Genomic DNA, 18905 nt, shown 5'->3' on the forward strand with positions numbered 1-18905 from the left:
TGTCTACATGCCTAAATGCACTGAGTTGCCGTCATGTGATTGGCTGCTTAGAAATTAAGTGTTAACGAGCAGTTGGACAGGTGTACCTAATAAAGTGACCGGTGAGTGTATATATTAATAGTGCACCTATGGGTAACCACATATTTAAGGGTAATATGTGTTTGAGATACTATTGCTGAAAATTACAATCCAGCGTTTTCCAGATTCTCTTCTTTTTTTTTGCAATTTAACTTCAATATGGTAGCCAAGGGGTGCTAACATTATGCAAATTGACAAAAAACTTGCATCTACAAAATGAGTCTAACACACAAACAAAAGAAACACCTTCAAAGGAAAATCTTGCAAAATTAGATGCTGCAAATATACTGGAAATGCATAAATGCTGACATGAAAAACATGTGAAAGAAAAGTGAAGAAAGTAGCAAAAACAAGTGAACGTATGTAAGGGAAGGCTGTAAATCAGCTCTGCATAAAGAAGATGGCCAGGATCACTAGAGGTAGACGATCAACTCATCGGTCTATAGATGCAACTATAAATGAAGGGTCTGTGGACCAGACCCTTAGCATTGATATTAAATGAATACCCGTCCAGAGAAATGTTGAAAAGATAAAAAGAAAAGGTAAGTTGTACATTGAATCTTCAGAAACACTTATATGATATATTATGCAGTAATGTTCCCCAGTTTTTTAATTTGCCCATTTGGTAATATTTTTCTTCTGATCAAACCCGGAACAACAATTCCTTTCTGGCTCGGAATGGTTTGTTTAAATATCAGGACAAACACTTGGCGTATAAAATGCTGTATTCAATGAGAAAAATTAGTTTCTTTTGGGTTTTTTGTTTAAATAGTAAAAAGTACATGATTAGTCCCCTTCAATATTCTGTGTAGCATGCTTTAGTGGAATCATAGACAAGTGATATTTAGCTTCTTTTTCTTTTTTTCTTTTTTTTTTTTTTTGCTGCTAGCACATACCTGTCTAAATAAAAATATAGATACGGTATATTTTTTTAGAATAAAGAATTAAACATGTAAACCGTTCATATCAAATAGTCATGTAACTGCATTTTTTTCTATTTCTAAGTTCTGGATCAGTTTATCCTATAATCTAAAGTAAATCTTATTCTCCGGTTCAGTGATTCATTTGCTATTTTGTGATTGTAGGCTGCTGATTCTTTGCAGTTCAGAGGCTTTACTTTGCATTTGCCCCTAAGCAGATGTGTTTTACCCTCCCACATTGTCTCTTTTCCTCTCTGACTCATGACACTGCCATGAGATTGCTGCCTATGTCCAACCAAAATAAACCACGATCGGGCATGAGTAAAAACAGTTGCAGAGGATCGTGTGTGGACTGACCATCCCCAGGCATTTTCAATGAGATTGAGGCCCCATCCACACGAAGCCGAACCCTGGCCTAAACGCACAAATTTTTCACCAAACCAGCCTCTCATCCATACGAAGCCGGCGTTTCGGGGGGCAACCATGTATAAATATTAGTGCTCATGCCCAACATTCCGTTGCCTGTTTTCGCCTATTTTTGCTTTGGCACCACAGCGCCACTTACAGGCCTGGCATACATTTTGCAGCGTTTTCATGCATTCGTGTGGACGATCACATTTATTTTACGTCTCCGTCTTTACGACAAACGTTCTGGAAAATATTAGCGTTTCGTGTTCGTTTTGACTTCGTGTGGACGGGGCCTTAAATGCCACAACCTCATACTTTCCAATTTCCCATCGCATTCAACGTTAAATCATGTCAGTGCAATCAAGCCTTTAGTGTTTCATCTCTGTGTGGTTGGACTATGTATGTATGTAATGTGTTTGGGTTCACAGATAATGTTTTTGCCTATTGCTGATGACTTTGCTGTGAATAATCTAAAATATCTTTGACAATTAACAATAAATATTTACTAATTTAAAAAAAAAAGAACTAATAATTAGCAAAAAGGTCAACAATATTTTTCAGTGTGTAAATGAATCCTGGCTCCAAATTATCTCACAAACCTGCAATACCTGTCCTTTCCCCTACTAGTCAAACACTGGCTTTCTACTGAATTGTGACAAACTGTCATGTGCGTGACTAAATCGGCTCAATGGGGCAATGTTGGTTGAAGGAATCACTCAGCCATTACAGCCCTGAGTGTCTGTGGAAACAGCTTCAGGCAGGGAGGTTTGGACAGACCCAGAGTTGGGAGAGACTGTGTTCTCTGCAGTGGGAAGCACTGTTGATGTGTCTTCCTAACCTCTTGCAAACAGCATGCCAGCACAAGTCTCAAACAGCACCTCCTCTATCCACTTGTAAATTCACTGGCTCGGCAGCACAGGAAGGGAATTTAAATTAGGTGTGACTAACAGCAAGATGGGAATCCAGGCAGTTTCCCTCCCCTCTTGCTGTGCTCCCTTGGCTACTGGGGTTTTGTACACATCCACTTTCCTGCAGTGCTTGAGGCTGTCAGCTTGGTTTCACATTCAAAATGACTTCAGCTGGAGGTGCATAAGCTCGGCCAGACGGGGAAAAGAAGATAAAAGGCAACGTCGCTGTGCCGAAGCCTCAGAAAAAAAGAAACCATCAGATTTGTCATGCATTGGTAGCCATTTCACTTCACCTTCAAGAATCCAGAATGTGGGAAACACTTCTGCAGCATGTCCTATATCTGCATTGACCTACCAGTGAGAGCTGAAGAGATAGCTAGTCTATTATGGCTCCATTCTCTAGAATTTGTTATGTGATACACAATGCATAACAATCAAATGAAAAAACAGAACACCACACAAATCAGTATAAAAATACTCAAAAATACTAGACTTTATGTTGAAATGTCCAAATTGGAGTCCTGTCAGGTCCAGATTTAGAAATGTGCACATCTCCAGGCACTACATTGATCCCTTCACTACAGGAAACAACCCATTAGTCTTACTCCTCACAAGAGGCAAGTTAATTGAGCAGTCTGTCTTTCAATTTGGCTCTGGACACATTCAGTCCAAGCTTTTATTCCCTTTAAGACTGAATTTCTATTCTATTTTCAATTCAATCATCCTTCACCGCTTAGCCTTGAGCAGCACTCAAAAATACTCCCACCATTTAAAGTTGGTTCTCTTTTTTAATGTGTAGTTTTAAACATTCTGATATAGCCTATATTTAGTATGACTAATGTAGTTAAAACCGCACCGACTGAGGCAAAGGCAAGATCATATATCATCAAATGAAAAAAGCATTTTTTAAATTTTGTTTGTGTTTTTAAAGGCAGATGTCTCTAATAAATTACTAGTTGAATCTTAATGAGACGACCTGTATAATTTGGAGTGTTTTTTTTATTTAAGTTTGCTTTAAAATACCTGCAAAAACAATCTTTGCTCTGTTTTTTTTCTTCACAAAAACAAACTTAAAATCATAGAAAATTTGTATTTCATTTTCAGAAAAAAAATTCATGTTAATTATACTGCCACTTGTGGCCACAACAAAGAACTGCAGCTCTCTTTTGCTTGTTCTTGCATCTGGCACTTGATACTTTCTTTGTTTTTTTTTCTCTTTCGTAGAGTTGCAGTTGGTGTTTGAGTTGAGCTGGATGCTTTTCCCTTCTGAGTATTCATTAAATCCATCTCGGATATATAACCCTTCAATTGTTTGCTAGGTTGGACCCATATAACATGGACGCGCTTTGCATCACATCTGCAGAACAGTCAGTAAAATAGTCTTAAAGATGCATCGTTGCTGAACTTCTGAGGTGATAGTCTGCTCATCAAACAATGTTTTAGTCCTGAAGGGTCAAATAATAAAGCTATTGTAAAGATGTTTCAGTAAAAACTTAGAAAATAGCTCTTTAACAAAGCTGAACTGAAAAGTCATAATACCATTTTCATTTCAAAGAGGAAGAATGTATAAATTTAGTACCAGCTAATTTAAATCAGCTGTTTGAAAAAGCTGACATTTCAGTATGTCGTTTTTTGTTAATATTTTTGAGTATTAACCTTTTCTTTCTCTTTTCTAATGCAGCTGCTTTCCTCCTGTCGTCTTAAGGTCTGGTTATCCTCCTCCAGCAGTGTGTCTCAGTGAGCTTGTCGCAGATATTTTTGATAAATGCCCAATTTTGAAGCGTGGTCTGCGCTATGTTATCCCACGCTACAACGCAAGAGGGACAATCAGGAACTAGCTGTGGGTCTAGATACTGCCAAGGCAGTGAGGAAGTGGAAAAACGCATCGGTTTTTGAGACAACGGAGGGGCATGAGGGCGAAAAAGAGCAGGGATCCAGGTGGAAAAAAGGGTCCCAGCATTCTAGCTGGTCTATCTTCACGAGTCGTTTTCCACAACGGTGGTTATAGAAACAAAACAAGCCGCTAAGGTACTAAACAGGAAATAAGCATAGTGTAGAGCGGATGTAGAATTGACCAATCAGAGGCCTCCTGTCTGCGGTCACCTACAATTTTGGAGAGGTGCAGCAGATTGTCTGCAGCAGGGGCCGGGACACATTTGCATTCACTGAGAAACAGGCATATAACCTGGTTTCTGAGTATAAATCAGCCTTTGCGCATCTCTTCTCTCAGGGAGAAGGCAAAGCAGGTGTGTCACTGACTGTCATGCTGGCAGTGGGCAGGTGGCTGTAGCAGCTGGGGGAAATCATTTCGCTACCAATGATTTTCAGTTTGTATTAACTGTTTTTGAGGGGGTCATTATTTTTACTCTTATCAGTAAGTTATGGAGAAAGCATATCAGCAATCGTCTCTACCGGTCTCGAGAACGAAACCGCCCTGTCCGAAACCGAGACATGACAGAATAAAAATGCTGTTGATACTAAGATGAGACCAAGAACCTAAAAATATGGTGTATAGAGCAGTCTCAAGACTAAAACAATCAAATACCACCTAAAAGCAATTATTAATGGTTTCCCTGCTTCTTAAACACTAAATGGCTTTGAAAGGGTAAACAAAAAGAATCGGGATCTAAATTGTGTTGTTAGTAATGACATTCCAATAACTCCTTAATATGTTTAACAAACTTTAAAACATTTTTAATAAAGATAATGAAAAGAAATTAGTGTCTAAATCAAATCAACAAGCGAGACATAGGGTGTTAAGTTGTATCTTAAATGCACCATTTGGGTTATATTCAATAAGTAGCATAAAATAACTGCTTGCTTAAGCTAATTACCATATAAATTAAACTATAGCACAGAGTTAGAAGAGTTAAATTGATAATATAGTTCCATTTCAGATAACCCTAAATGTTTGGATTCCTTTTTTTTTTCAATTTAGAATCTCAAAAATAATGCCAAAGAATGTTTCAGACATTGAAATCAATAATTTTAGTTCTCCAAACATTTGTCTAGTACTAAACCTAAGTAAAGAACAACCAAAAAATAGTTGTCCATTAATGTATCCCTGAGGAACCCCAGAATGCTTTCTAGCTACATAAGGGTTGAAAATGTTTCTACTACAAAACTAAAACCAGGTCTGCAAAAAACATACAATTATATGATAAGCATGTTTAAAGTTGAGTGTGTTGATCAGATGGATAAGAGCCGTATAAGTAGCAATATTAAAAAGAGAGAGAAGTGTGTTTTAAAGTTGGATGCTATTGAGTAAGAAATCTGTATTCTCTGATATTTTCCTATTTAAAAGTAAATATTATCTAGAAGAGGTTTAGGTAATGCAAATTAAAATCTAATGTCACCTTCTAGGTATAGACAGCAGGTGTCTTTTTTCCTATCATACAATTTATCATAATACACATTTGATCGTGCTCGAGGTATACTTCTAAACTCCACATCCATCTTCAAACCTCTGATTCCTTCCATTAAGTTAAGGCTTTTGAAGCCATTTTCACTTTGAGCTACTTTGAGCTTTCCCTTCAGCTTCCTTGTGACAAACTCTGGGCTGGCTTTTTGTGTGAACCTATTGGGAATCACTGAAACGGATACTTTTCAAGGTGTTACATTCACTCAGAGAGCTGCAGAGGCGCTCTATTTTATCTCCCTTTTCTATGTCATCATTTGTAGGCATGAAGCAATTTTCTCATGCCAGAGTGTGCCTTCAGAAGGTGAGCTAACGTGTGGTTTAAAGCCCGTTCTGTATGCATAGCTGTTCCGGGTTTATTATCCAGGTGCGTTGGGATTGATGTGTGATAAAAAAAGATACAAAAGGAAAACAGGATTCCTCCTTTTTATTTCTCAGAGCGTGGGCAGTCGCTCTGAATGAAAGAGAGAAACCGCAACCAGCCAATTATTCCTGTGATTATTATTGCAAGGAGGCTGATGGACTGCCTGTTATTGATGTCAGGGAGGATGTCAGTAGACCTCTATTCCATTTTAATAAATACTCTTTGCACTCCTGCCCCTGGATTTTCAAGAGATTATGTGCAGCCGCTTTCCATGTGCATGAGCTGTACTTTCCCATTATCTGTTATAGGAATAGCATGCCGGCAGTTATATTTGTTATTATGGGAAGAGACTATTTAAGTTTAGTGAATGTCTAAGTGTGTCTGTGTGGCTCAGTGTGTGTTTTTATGGTCTTGATGATGGAGCTGGGCCTCTGCAGACAACCTGTGCTTATTTTATGGCCTCCTCCCCAGCTGCAGCGCGCGGGCAATAAACCTCTCTCTAGCAATCTCCAAACAGTGCCGCAATCAATGGGAAATTATCTCAGCCAATCGATGGTCCTGCCTTTCTGTTTCTCTCTCTGCCTCCACTGCTGTGTCCTCCATGGCTCCCGCTTTCACCCCATCCCTCCTCCTGCTTATCCCTTGTGTCTCATTTTTGCTGTCTCTCTGTTTTTTTTCCGCCCACTCTTTCACGCTTCGCCTTCTTCTTCAGCTCGCATTCCCTAAAGCTCTCTTGACTCCGCAGCACCTATTTTGAAATGCGACAGCTCAGCAGCTCCAGAGCCATTAACAAGAGTCGCTTTTCACATGGAATATTTAACATTTCTGGACCAAATCTTCTGGCATCCAACTTATTGTTCTTCCTCTTGTTGTCCTCAGGTGTCGGCAAACAGTTGCTCAAAGCATGTTATTGTTTAGCTGATTGCTGAGGGACATATTCTAATGAGTGCTGATAATTGCTTGAAAGATGCTTAATCCTTTATAGGGAAAGTTATCGTTTTTGATCACTTGCATACCCCTTACAAATCGAGTCCCCCTGGTCCCTTAGTGAGGTCTAGAAGCACAAGATCTATATCCAGCCATTCAGCAAAGATACTGCTACATGGCTGTATATCTTATTTTGGCAATTGACCAATTAGATGAGTTCTTTAATGATATATTGTAAAATAAGTAGAAAAAAAGTTGAGTCAAGAAAAAAAGGTAAAAAGCTAATTTAAAAGTTAAAGAGTCTAATTAACAATTATATTTAGGTTTAGAAACTAAAAAATGTAAGTGCCTAGCCTAGTAAACTAGCCCCATCCGCCAGCGACCAAAATCATTTTTGCCTGCGAGTGGTCTAGCCTCGATCAGTGCCCCAGGCCCTAGAACTGGTGGGCCAATCACAACGCAGAGATTTGTTTTGAATTTTTGAATGCAAAGTGGGCAGGGTTTTGAGGGCGTGACGACAAAGCTGCGCAAAGCTGGGGAAAGCATAACAAGGAAGATGGCAACAACTATTGAACAGTAGCATGCACTGCGGCGGAAGCATCTTTCTATTGAGCGCTCCAATGAAAATTAAAAGTTATCTTTTCTGTTGCTCAATAAAAGTACATTTTAAGATCATTTGAGGCAGGAATATTAGAATTTAAAGCATCATATGGCCCATTTACGGATTTCATGTATAATTAAAAAAAACTATTTCCGAAGTTGACCACGAATCTTTTTTGGCATGGTCGTGTGTGAAGGACCAATGGCTCTGATGGCGAGTTTTGACTCAGCTTTGGAATCACTTTTGGAAGAATTAGACTTGGGGTTTTCGTTGAAATGTGAGCAGGAAGAGGATCTACACTCATTAATTTTTAAGAAGGACGTATTCACCGTTTTACCGACAGGCTGTTTGTTTACACTCCCTCACCAGCTTTCTGTCGTGCTTACTACGTCAGTCAGTTTTGCTCATTGGTCAGAGCGTTGGCCAATAGGCACAGACATAGTTTGAAAAACAACAGGTTGTTCTCATCAACAATCTTCCAATGTCTCATTCATTGGGGCCAGACTAAATTACACATTTAATCTCACATTTAGTCCGTTTTATCAGCTTAGTAAGTGCCAGTATCAGCATTAATGCCTCTGTTATGTTGTACCAAAAAAAAGTTTTTTTTTTTACTCTGAGTGTTTTTCATTAATTTCTTATAAAGGCACTTTTGTTATTTTCCTTTATATATTCAGACAGGATGGTGTTTCTTGTTATTACATTGATATCCATTTTGCCATCAAAATATTGGATTATAATAACACTATTGGCTTGAAATTTAGATTTTCAAAGTATTTCACTGAGTTAGATAAATTGTTGTTATAGAGCCAGTGCTGAGCTTCACATTGTCCTGGTTAGAGATAATCAATCTTAAGACAAAAGCTTGAGAAAAGCTTAATCTAGCTTTTCTCTTCAAATCTTTTAAAGTTATAAAAAGTTCCATTGTACTAAAGGAGCTCATAGCCATTTGTAAGTTAAAGAGGTAACTCAGGTCTTGCCTCTCCAAGGAAGGATCACCATGTTCTGCAGGTACATTTATATTTTAGAAAGGTGAAAAACAGTGTTTTTATCTGTTGTTCACATGGTGCAGTTTTAGCTGCAGCTAAAAGTGGTTTCCTGCGGGTGTGTGCAGCAGACGGTTAGGCCACATTTCCAAAGCGTGGTTCGGCACAACCAACAAGTCTTCTGGTTTTTCACTGCGGCCAGCACCTGGCTTTTTTATATTTGGCATCATCTCACACGGCTCAGACAACACTTGAAAGGGATGTGAAACAGCAGCAGTATTTGTTTCGTGTTTATACTGACGGCTTGCAGAGATGTTGCTGCACTCTTCAGCTTGCAGTTCTCACATTTCCAACATCTTTTTATTCCTGAACCGGAAAAAAGAACACCACCATCTTTACTTTCACTTTCTAATCAGCTAAATTGCATTTAAATGTTAAACCATTTGTATCTAAAGAGGAAATAAAACTGAGGGAAATGTTCAGATTACTAGAAGCTGCTAAACAATTAACTAACCTGTTAAAGACTATGGCACACTGTTTAATTTAACTACCAGGTGTCTGACTGTGACATCAGCTGCTAAAATACCCACTGTTATGTTGAATGAAAAACAGCTAGACTAAAAGTCTCAGATATGCAAAGGAGAGGCTGTAACCCACCCACTCATTTTTCCTACAGTCAAGATTACTTGAGTTCAGAAATCTGGTTACAGATCATGTTTAGGACTAAACAACTTACCAGGTAACTTACAGAAAGAAATGCAAGGATTGAGAGGAAGGATATTATTTGAGGAATGATTAAAATTTAACTGCATTAACTGCATCTTCAACAAAGAGAACCTTTTGTTTTTCATTTGCTGTTTGACTCTGGGATAGTTTAAAAGTGGAGCTGAAGCAGTGTGCAGGCATAAAACTGTTTAAAATAAGGTATAAAGGAATGGATTTTCATCAATATGGGGATTAGGTTCTACTATTTACTGGATTTTATATATATATATATATATATATATATTTTTTCCAGCAATTTATTGTCATTAGACTGTCACAATTACAGAGCAATGAAATTAAGTCTTTGCATTTAACCCATTCCTTTGGGGAGCAGTGGGCTTCCATCGTGTGGCGCCTGGGGAGCAGTGTGGGGTTAAGGGTCTTTGCTCAGGGACCCAGAGTGGCAGTCCGTGGGAGTGGGCTTAAACTCAGAACCTCGGGATTACAAGCGCAATGCCCTAACCACTAGGCCTCCACTCCCCCAAAGCAGGCATTAGCGTGACGGGTCTTGCATATATATATATATATATATATATATATATATATATATATATANTTTCCAGCGATTTATTGTCATTAGACTGTCACAATGAAATTAAGTCTTTGCATTTAACCCATTCCTTTGGAGAGCAGTGGGCTGCCATCGTGTGGCGCCTGGGGAGCAGTTTGGGGTTAAGGGTCTTTGCTCAGGGACCCAGAGTGGCAGTCCGTGGGAGTGGGCTTGAACTCAGAACATCAGGATTACAAGCACAATGCCCTAACCACTAGGCCACCACACCCCCACACCAGGCATTAGAGTGATGGGTCTTGCATATATATATATATATATATATATATATATATATATATATACACGTGTATGTACGTGTATATGTATATACACACCTTTTAAAAAAGAGTTTTCTTTATTTTCATGACTTTGTAAATTGAAGATACACACTAAAGGCTTAAAAACTATGAATTAAAACATGCAAAATTATAAACTTAACAAAAAAGTGTGAAACAACTGAAAATATGTCTTATATTCTAGGTTCTTCAAAGTAGCCACCTTTTACTTTGATTACTGCTTCACACACTCTTGGTGTTCTCTTGATGAGCTTCAAGAGGTAGTCACCTGTATTCCAACTGTCTTGAAGGAGTTCCCAGAGATGCTTGGTATTGTTGGCCCTTTGCCTTCAGTCTGTGGTCCAGCTCATCCCAAAGCATCTCGATTGGCTTCAGGTCCGGTGATTGTGGAGGCCGGGTCATTTGATGCTGCACCCTATTACACTTTTTTGTTAAGTATATAATTCCACATGTGTTAATTCATAGTTTTGATGCCTTCAGTGTTAATCTTCAATTTTCAATGTCATGAAAATAAAGAAAACTCTTTGAATAAGAAGGTGTGTCCAAACTTTTGGTCTCTACTGTATATAAATAATTATATGGGATTTATAATTTCATTTTAGCTGAGAAAATATATTTAAATAAACTGACTGACCAGAATTTTGAGGGGTCAGGATTTCATAAGTGTTTACTTCCACCCTTTTCTTTACAGACAAGCAGCTGAGGCACGTCTGACAGATGGGATGTGTTGAGGATTTTTTTTAATCTATGCTCATTTTTTTATGCTGAGCGTTCCCTGCTGTCTCACTGTCTTGTTTTGTTTTTTCTGGTGTGTCTGAAATAAAATACTTGAATCAACCGATTAATTCAGAAGAAAGTCCCTCATTTTCAGAACAGATTGTTCATGTTGTTTTGGCAACGTCAGGTCTGGGAGTCGATATGTAAATAAACTCTTACAGAACAGGAAACGGCTAAGAAAGCATGTGTGGTTGTTCCGTTTTAGTCTTTTTAATTTTAAAACATCATAAGGAAGGTTTGAAGAAATTGACTATTTATACCAGAATATTTATCTGCATCATGTTGCACCCAGCAAAGAAGTAAAGAATTCATTTTGTTTTTGAGTTTGTTTAATTTTTTAAGGGTGTTTTTACACCTATAGTTTGTTTACTTTAGTCAAACCAGTCATTGCCTAAACTTGAATTTATTTCTTGTTGTTCTGCTTCTTCTTCTCTGTGATTCATAACCTGCCACTACAAATGCCCTGATAACATTTAGTCTGTTCATTGGGCAGATGTGTCATTAGAGTAATGTAATTAGAGAAAGCAGATGCTGATTTCAATGTATCTTTAGTTTGTTTATAGGTACTAATAAGGCAGAATGATTAAAGAAGTATACTGACACATTTTAATGGGGCTTCGTTCTTTACAATGAAGACTTTGTTAGTTTATCACATCCTTCTATTCAACACAAACCTGGCTTAGGGAGGCTTTTTGAGCCAAGCTGGGATCTCGTTTACACCTTAAACAAATGACTGTGGAGTTTTATTTTGACTGTAACAGGAATACTTCCTTTAAGCAATCTTGGACCGTTTCCAAATATGCGTACTTGTGCATTCTCGTGAAACATCATCAGCCTTAGCCCTAGTACTGTTCCACTTCACAAAACCAAGAACGGACAAAGTCCCCAGATGTTGTTCTCCCCCCTCCCTCTTTACCCAGCATGCTTTAGAGCAGACTTGTCCATTCTTGAGATTGACAGCTGTCCCAGCATGCACTGCGGCAGCAGCAGCTTCCAGGTTAGCGCTCACAGAACTCAGAGTATTAAGTTATAAGTTCTATTTTCTGTTGCCGTTGGTTAATAAAAGTACTTTTTTTAGATAATTTGAGGCAAGAATATTATACTTTTAAGCGTCAATATATGGCCCATTTAGTAATTTAGTGCATAATTTAAAAAAGTTCCAATGTTGAGAGGACTGCGGCAATCAGCAGCCCTCTCTCAGCATAGCTGTGTGTCGATTACCGCTGCCTCTGATCAAAGTTTTGTTTGTTTTATTTGACAAAATGTTCATTTTATTTGTGTTTATCTGACTGTGTTAATTATTATTCCCCCACTAAATCAAAAAAGTAGGAATGTATTATCATCTAGAGACTATTAATTACAGGAAGTGAAATCCAGCTCCAGACGAGCCCAGCGTGTGATGATGTCACAAGTTTGTTTCTGTTCCAATTGACCCATATTTATGCTGCATGCTCCCGTTCTCCCTGAGTCCAAACTTTCCTATGTTCTTCTCAAGAACGTACTTGGCGAGGACACAAGTCCGTACTCACATTCTTGTAAAACATGCTGGTGAAGATTCTCAGTCATCCATGTCATAGTCATTCCAAAAAAAGAAAATTAAAACAATCCACTGGACTCTATTTCCAAGTTTTTAAGACGTTTTGCTTCCCATCCAGGAAGCGTTTCTCAATTCAAATGTCAGAATTAGGGTTAAGTTGGAGGTTTAATACAGCAGCACAACAAAGCGTTTCTAGCCAAACAAGCTTTTGTTAGGCTTATATATAAAACCTCCAACTGAAGACTCTGGTCTTTTATGGTTTTATACACACGTTTGTATTTCTGTTTTCTTTACCTGGTTCGCAATAATGAACACTGCAAAGAATTACAAAGATACTTAGCCTCGATCTGGAGAACGTCATTTGTTTTATCGTGTCTTCCATGTTTGCTGATCTTATATAAAAAATCATGATAGCTACCGGTAGATAAACTCTGTGCTTCAACAAAAAATCAACCTTCAGAAGCGTCTGCAAAATTAGCATTTTCAGGTTGCTTTCTGGCTATAAGGTCATTGAATGATAGGGATGCCCAATATTTTTCGGATCGATAAAATATCGGCCGATTTGGCAGGATATGTAAATTTTTAAAATTAAAAATAGCCAATAAATCAATTAAATTTGGTGTAATTTTATTCAGGCAGAGCAGCCCCAAAGCACAGTTTTGTGCCTTACTAGCAGAACCCAAGCGTGGCTCCTTCGTTAGCTGACTGTTAACAAACAAACATGTCTTCATTAGTGTGTTTTTTTTTTTTGTTTTTTTTTTCAGGTGAGAATAGCTCACCTGAAAAATCCTCATAGTGGCAAAACAATATGGAAAAAATAAGAAGCAGCTGAGGTGGCTGGTAGCGGTACTAAGGCTAAGACACCATTAAACAACATGGAGGACGGATGTCTCCATTCAGGAGGCTTTTGAAAGCTGTAAAAACTTTTCAACAGACGGTGAAAAAGCTAAAGCTATTATCGACAAAGTGATGGAATTTACAACGCTCGACAGGGAGCCTTTTTCTTTCGTCGAGAACTGGGTTTATATAACTTGATGGCACTTTTGGATCCATGTTACACCATCCCAAACCGTTACTTCTAGAGTTGGGCGGATCGATCCTAGGATCGATTCTACAAAATTCGTTTAAGAACATCGATACTTTTTATGCTCTTCCGCATGCACTAACTGATGCAGATTCACCAGTCTGCCCGTCTCTATAATTACAGTGCATTGCTGCACCCTCTCCCCTCTCCTTACCGGCCCAGCCTGGCCCCGCCCACTCAGCTCTCTCGTCACTCCACACACAAACAACCGCGCTGCTCAGACGCCAGGGAGAGAGAGAGAGACCATCAGAGCAGAAAATACCATAAATGAAAACAATGGCAATGGCATATGGTTTGTAAAAAGCTGGTTAAAAGTAGTTTAAATACGCAAATGAAAAACCATGAGCAAGAAAACGTCGATCTACAGAAACGGAGAGAGGAGACGAAACTTCGCTCATTGGCCCGACAGACATGATTGACAGAGGCGTTTCAGACCTCTAGAGAATATCCAGCTAGATAAGAGTGATCACCTTCAGCAGCACTTCATATTAAATGTATAATGGAGGATTTTCATGAATTTTTTAAAAGACCCGCCCTCTCTACTTAAAAAAGATGCACAGGCATAACCATGTATCTGCTCCAGCGAGGGAACGCTTATTAAACACGTGTGAGAGCGTGCACGAGCCCATTTCTCCTCGTGCACGCTCCGTTTAAAAGTTGTTTGCATCACTCATACAAGCTTACTTTCCAAAAAGTGGACTCATCACCAGTATTATTACCATTTATTTTGATGATCCAGCAGGAAAATGACCATTCTCCACTATACCTTTAACTTTCAAAGTAGATATTATATGACATATGTTATTAGACCCACTCAGAGAGTGTAATTAAGACATTGAAGAACCCAGTACATTTATCCAATTAAAATGTGTTATCCAATTGTGCTAACATTAGCCTATCCTTTATTTATCCCTCGATGTGGAACTTTATAGAATGAAAGCAACAGGCAAGTGCACACAATACAAACAAAATCACCTAAGGATTGAAAGATATGATAAAAGTGCCAGATTATTAACTCTATTAACTTTACATTAATAATACTATTATTATTCAGTAGTTATAATGAATAAAAACCACTGAAACCCTAAAAGGTCAATAGTTCCATGATACATCAAGCTTAAATGTTAAAAAGTATCAGTATCGTATCGATATCCGTCATACCGAGCTTGTATTTACTTGGTATCGTATCGATTGAAAATTCCAGGTATCGCCCACCTCTAACCGCTTCTTCTCAAACGTGTCTCTGCCGGCCCTTATTGAGGTAGTCGCAACACACGTCCACAACTTGATCAATAAGAGCGGACTATCTATGTTTTGCCAGACATATGGATGTCAAATGTCGGTCCGGTTAGCATGTTAAGCTTAATGGCTCAGTGCTTGGATCAAGATTTTAACTTGCAAAAAGCAACACGCACAAGGAATCATACGTTTTGTTCATTATTCACATCATTTTTGAGGATACACTTCATTTGAATACATTTTATGTTACTGAAGCTGACATACATGTGTTGGTACATCTAATTTTATGTTTGAAAATATTTGACTTTGCTCCACAAATTCCTTTACAGATTCTGAAACATTTTTTAAGATGCCCTTTTTTTCTGTCTTTTGCTTCCATTTATTGTTACTAAGTGACTGTCGGTGCATAAAATCTTATATTTAAAAAAAAAGCTGGACTTCACAAATACCTCTGCAGTTACACCATTCATCCGTTCAATAATTCATTTTCAAGGGATGCTCTTTGTGTTTGAATTGAATTGTCTTGCTGCTTTTAATAAAGCAACAAAAAACCCTGTTTTGTGTGATGACATGGGAAAAAAAGAAGCATTTGAAGAGCCAAAACCTCTTGTTCTCTGTTATGGATGAGCAAGAGCTACTAAAGAATCTGTTTTTCATAGCTGTATCCACCACAAACCACAGATTATGCAAAGATTATATTGAAAATGAACTTATCAGTCATAAAAAGCAGAAAATTATTATTATTATTGGTTGAAATTAGTAATATCGTGCATCACTATTAAATTATTTATGTGTGGATCCTTCATTTCATCTTTTGTAAATAGATCCACCTCTGTGGTTCCAAGAAGTCACTCCGAACAGCTAATATAATTACAATTTGCTCTACATCTTCTACCAGGGAAGGATCCATTCACCTTTGTCTTGCAGATCCAGTAGCTGTTCTTGCCGTGAAGTAATTTTACACTCTTGCAGTCATGAGGGGCTAACTGTGCTGACACTGACTAAGTGCTCCTTCCATCTATTCTTGTTTTGACTCTGATTATCAGCTTGTTTTTATTTTTGCTGATACACAGCGTTACATTGAAATGTCACTGTGTTATGACAAGAAAAATTGCCGCAGCAAATTTTCCACAATATTGATTCCGGCTCTCGCTCCCCTGTACAGCACCCAAAAGGAAGCTTAGGAGGACAGAACCAGTTGGAGGAATTAGACGGATTAGCTTCCCAGAAGAAAAAGTCTGCATATGCTGGCACAACACCACTCTGACTCCAGCTCTGCTGAGTAAAACTGCCATCTCTGGGTTTTATGATACAGTAATTGGGCTCTTACATCTAATATTTATTTCTCCCCCTAACAGACACGCTGCACTGGATCTACTCCCCGGCCCTTGTCTGCTGAATGTTTCAAAAAGCCTTTTAAACTTGGCGAGAAATTCTGTTAAGATGAATGTCATTAAAGTAATCTTGGATAACCTTTTGGCAACGTTCCCCAAATAAGAAAAAAAATCCCAAGAGGGTCTCGACGCCTAAGCACACTCGCTCCTTGCAGAACTGACACACACTGACAGCCATTCAAGGCAGGCTTGGAAATGGTGAGCAAACAGCGCTCATGCTAAACACTGTTTGTGCTGTTGCTACCCACAGAGTTCAGCTAAAACGTGACAACATGAAAAAAAAAAGGGAGCACGAGTGACAACCACAGCTCCTGCCTGTCACACTTGTTTCGTTTTTTTCCCCCCCTGCCTCAACCACTTGGAGAAAAAACAGCCAGCTAATGGCGTGGTTTGGCAAACAGGAGGCTTGTGTGAGGCGGTGAAACACAGGGTTATTATTCGCTGTGCCGTTAAGGACAAGGTCAACACGGGTTATCGGAATCCAGCAGGGGTTGTTCTGTAGGAAAGGACAAAGCAGCAGAGCATAGCTTGAGAGGATGAGTCCTAATGGAGAAATGTGATCAATACTGGAGATGCTGTATTGACAGAAAAAGGTTGCAGTTACGGTAGATTAGGAGGTCAGCCCTGGTCAGTGGCTGAAGGGGTTTGGCTGATTCCATAGATAAGAGCATTTATATGAAAATCATCCCGCTGAAATCCTTCCTCACGAATCTGATGTGTTTGATTTCTGCAAGCATTCTTCTATGGTGCAGCATAAACTTTTTAAATAAAAAAAAAAAAAATCTAAATAACAGCCAGGTTATCGGCCACTCTCTGCAGCTACAACTAACATTTCCAACCAAAGCATTTAAAAAGAATAAAATAATTCTTCATGAAGGCAATTTGAGTTCGAATCACTTTTGTTTATGTTAGAAAGTTGATGCTTTCTATATATTTGTATAATCAGGGAAGAATTAGCCTGTGATTTTATGTTAGTGTTGAAAAAAGTTAATTAGAAAAATCTACTTTATGGAGTTAATAGTGTTTATTTAGAATGGCTTCAATTAGCCGTAATGCAATGCTAACTAAACTAGCATGGATGCTGGACTGTAATGCTTTGTTGTATATTGTACATTAAATATTTTAACTGGTAAGTAGTTATTTAATAAACATTAGAATAAGCTTTCCCCACCCTAAGGGACGTTAAGAATCTGAAAACAGCATAGTTCCTAGATGAAGGTGTTCCACAGGGCTCTATATTAGCAATGCTATTTTTTTAACATAGATTAGAACCTAGAGATATTTCACTTAACATTTGCAGTGTTTTTATTATGTTAGTCAATCCACTGTCCAGATTTTCATAACTACAGTATAACATTAAGACTAGTTTATAAACCTGAAGTTTCTTGTTAACATTTATTCTGCTTCTTTATAAAGGTTTAAGGCAGGACATTGCTTTTAAAGTGAGGCTTTGACTGTATTTGGCTTTAATTTACGTGCTTTGCTCTTCACTGGAAAATGCTAATTAAATAGTTTTGTTTATTGTAGTGTTTGATATTTTAGTGTTAGCTTTTAGTTTCATTGATTGGTTCTGTAATTTAGGTGAGTGACAAATCACAGAATTTAAACACGTCTTGTTTTGTTGTCAATAAAAACCATTTCCCAGCCTTTGCTGTAGAACAAAAGGCCTCGTTGGTCTTTTCCTTCATCATCTGGATGTCTCTGAGCATCAACCCGAGGCCGCCTGTAATCAGCAGCTTGAGCTCTCACAAAGGTCATTCTGTCCCTTTGATGGTGTTTTGATTTATCCCTTCCTCTTTTCTCCCCCCCTCTCCTCCTCCTCCTTGCAGGGAAGCTGGAGAGCCACTATCACCAGGGTGCCAAGAAGGGGCTGGTCCCATCAGTTGCAGAGTGACACTGGAGGAGAAGCTCCACAGGAACAAGGCAAATTAACATTTCTGATCTCAATCTGGACCCCAGTTTATGACCTTTGATTCTAATTGCTTCTTTTTGTTATAAAGGATAGAAAACGTCAGTAAAGCTATTCTAATGATTCTTTTTTGGAAAGGTGAACAAAAATGTTTGTTTACAGCAATAAAAAGACTTTAAACAGTTTGTATTATTGCATGTAGCTTTGATTTACAGAACGTCAGTAGTAGTTAAACAGCTACAAGATGAAATGTTGTTTTACTCCCTCGCCAGACGCTGGCCTGTCTTTACCCGTCTCTCACTCAGGGCTACATTTGTGCAAACAATAGCACTTTGTTAAAAAGCACAGCCTTGTCATTAGTTTCAATGAAACCATTTGATTACAGCAGCAGGGAGGAAGTTCCTGTAGGCAACGGCCAACAGGGAAAATAAGAATGCAGAAGATGTTTAACTCTGGCTGAACGCTGCACCCAGACGCCACCAATCACCACACAGCTCAACCTTTTTATTCATTTGTTCATCTATAAACATAAAGCAAAGGAGGAGTAAAGGAGCCACTCAAAGCTGTTAGGTCTTCGTTTGGGTCAAACCCACTTTCTGATAAGCCCTCATGTCAGGATTTACCTTGGTTGGAATTTTATCCTCCTTCCTAGTACGTGTAACAACACGCCTGAACTGAGGATAACACTTGTACACATGGGTATTTTCAGCCTAAACAACAGACGTTATCTTCCCTGGGTGTGTC

Source organism: Cyprinodon variegatus, unplaced genomic scaffold (assembly GCF_000732505.1).
Source record: "Cyprinodon variegatus isolate N-32 unplaced genomic scaffold, C_variegatus-1.0 Scaffold156, whole genome shotgun sequence".
NCBI classification, from domain to species: Eukaryota; Metazoa; Chordata; class Actinopteri; order Cyprinodontiformes; family Cyprinodontidae; genus Cyprinodon; species Cyprinodon variegatus.